Source organism: Pseudophryne corroboree, unplaced genomic scaffold, assembly GCF_028390025.1.
Source record: "Pseudophryne corroboree isolate aPseCor3 unplaced genomic scaffold, aPseCor3.hap2 scaffold_346, whole genome shotgun sequence".
Classification (NCBI taxonomy): domain Eukaryota; kingdom Metazoa; phylum Chordata; class Amphibia; order Anura; family Myobatrachidae; genus Pseudophryne; species Pseudophryne corroboree.
This window is the reverse complement of record NW_026970009.1, coordinates 95,297-97,820: the sequence shown is the minus strand read 5'-3', so window position 1 is coordinate 97,820 and position 2,524 is coordinate 95,297. Positions and strand designations below refer to the sequence as shown.

At 48.8% G+C, this 2,524-nt stretch overlaps 1 non-coding gene across 1 annotated transcript; it reads left to right on the top strand.

The window, feature by feature from the left end:
• The first annotated feature begins 1,606 nt into the window (after positions 1–1,606).
• Positions 1,607–1,771, top strand: LOC135020326 (U1 spliceosomal RNA). Its single transcript, XR_010217763.1, has one exon. It is a non-coding gene; the product is annotated as a U1 spliceosomal RNA (small nuclear RNA).
• Positions 1,772–2,524: the final 753 nt, after the last annotated feature.

Genomic DNA, 2,524 nt, shown 5'->3' with positions numbered 1-2,524 from the left:
GAGAGGAAGCTGCCCGGACTCTCCCCTGCTTATACCATGGTAGACAAGAGGGTTGAAAAGAGAGGGGGGGCACATAATTCGGCGCAAATGACATACAGCAGCGCTACTGGACAAACATTAAGTTACTGTGTTATTCCTGGGTTATATAGCGCTGGGGTGTGTGCTGGCATACTCTCTCTCTCTCTGTCTCTCCAATGGGCCTTGTGGGGAAACTGTCTTCATAAAAAGCATTCCCTGTGTGTGGTGTGTCGGTACACGTGTGTCGACATGTCTGAGGAAGAAGGCTATATTAGAGAGGAGCGGGAGCAAATGAATGTGGTGTCTCCGCCGACACCTGATTGGATGGATATGTGGAATGTTTTAAATGCTAGTGTAAACTCATTGCACAAAAGATTAGACAAGGCTGAAGCTTTGGGACAGTCAGGGTCTCAACCCATGCCTGATCCTATGTCGCAGGGACTGTCAGGGTCTCATAAGTGCCCACTATCCAGATTGTTGACACAGATACCGACACGGATTCTGACTCCAGTGTCGATTACGATGATGCAAAGTTACAGCCAAAATTGGCAAAATACATTTGATATATGATTATGGCAATAAAAGATGTTTTGCACATCACAGAGGAGCCCCCTATCCCTGACAAGAGGGTACATATGTACAAGGGAAAGAAGCCTGAGGTAACCTTTTCCCCTCACACGAGCTGAACGAGTTATGTGAAAAAGCTTGGGAATCTCCTGCAGATTTCCAAAAGGATTCTTATGGCGTATCCTTTCCCATCAACGGATAGGTTATGATGGGAATCCTCCCCTTGGGTGGACAAAGCATTAACACGCTTATCCAAGAAGTTAGCCCTCCCGTCCCAGGATACGGCTACCCTCAAAGAGTGTGCTGACCGCAAACAGGAGATTACCCTGAAGTCCATTTATACACATTCAGGTACCTTACTCAGACCGGCAATTGCGTCGGCCTGGGTGTGTATGTGTAGTGCTGTAGCGGCATGGACGGATACCCTAGATAAGGATACTATTTTATTGCCCCTGGGGAATATAAGAGATGCTGCCCTATATATGTGTGTATGCAAACTACAGGTGGTGCTGCATGGCTCACACCCTTTTACTTGTCTTGTAGAGCAACTCTGGAGCTGTTACTGGGTCCAGCTGCTGCAAGAAATCAGCTTGAATGCTTCAGGGGCTGGGGCATGGCCAACATGAGCCCCACACTGATGGGGGTGTATAAAGCGATCTAGGGGTCATCCAAGCGCAACCCCACAAAGGCCGCCATGCCCTGCGTGACCATTTTCTCTTTTCATATGCAGACGAGGGTTGCAGCCAACTATACCCATTGCTTGGATGACATCACCATATGCGAATCCATCTGCTGCAGGCCTTCCCCCAGGAATGCTTGCACTAGTTGTTGCATTTGGTTTGTTGTTTGGGGAGTGCTTCAGTATTAGGCAGCCTTCTGCCCTCACACATTCGTCTGAAAATGTGTTCTCCCTGCAGTTGTTGTCCCCAGATGAGAGTTCCCTTTTACTGCCTCAGTTGAATCTCCTTTACTTGACGGAGGTGTGCCTGAGCAGCGGCCCTCCCCAGCCCTATCTCAAATCATACTTATTTTGCTTAGGTGAGACCATGGTCATGAAGATTGTTTTCCCAGGGTGAGGTTCATTCATTGCATTCTGGATATGCTGACCTCTGTGATTTCCCCAAATGTGGGAATCTCGACAGCATAATTTGTGGTAGGGGGGGGACTGCATTTGTGCTTTCCCCTGGTTGGCTCTGGTATAATTTAGATCTTTTTGTCTCAGGTCTCTCTCCAGCCTAGTTTGCTGTCTGTTTCCACTTCTCTTTTCTTGAGCCCCTCCCTTCTATGCCCTTGCGCACTATCCTGACTTCTCCCGTCTGCTTACTTTGTGCCTTCCAACGCACAATGCGAACTTTCAGGTGGTGTTGCAGGGCCCACACCCTTTTATTTGCCTTACAGAGCAGCTCTGGAGCTGTTACAGTGCCCAGCTGCTGCAAGAAATCAGCTTGAATGCTTCAGGGGCTGGGGCATGGCCAACATGAGCCCCACACCAAAGGAGGGTGGGGGGTGTTCAATGCGAACTAGGGGTCATCCAAGCGCCCCTTTTCTCTTTTTCATATGCAGATGAGGGTTCCAGCCAACTTTGGCCCACTGCTTGGATGACATCACCGTATGCAAATCCGTCTGCTGCAGACCTTTCCCCAGGAATGCTTGTACTAGTTGTTGCATATGGTTTGATGTTTGAGGGTGCTTCAGTATTAGGCAGCCTTCCGCTCTCTCATTTTCATCTGAAAAGATGTGGTCTCCCTGCAGTTGTTGTCCCCAGACAAGAGTTCCCTTGTGCTTCCTCAGTTGAATCTCCTTAACTTGACGGGGGTGTGCTCGAGCAGCCGCCCTTCACAGCCCTATCCCAACACATGCTTTTCTTGCGTATGAGATCTCTTGATCATAAAGAGAGTTCTCACAGGGTGAGGTTCATCCATTACATTTTAAAGTAGGA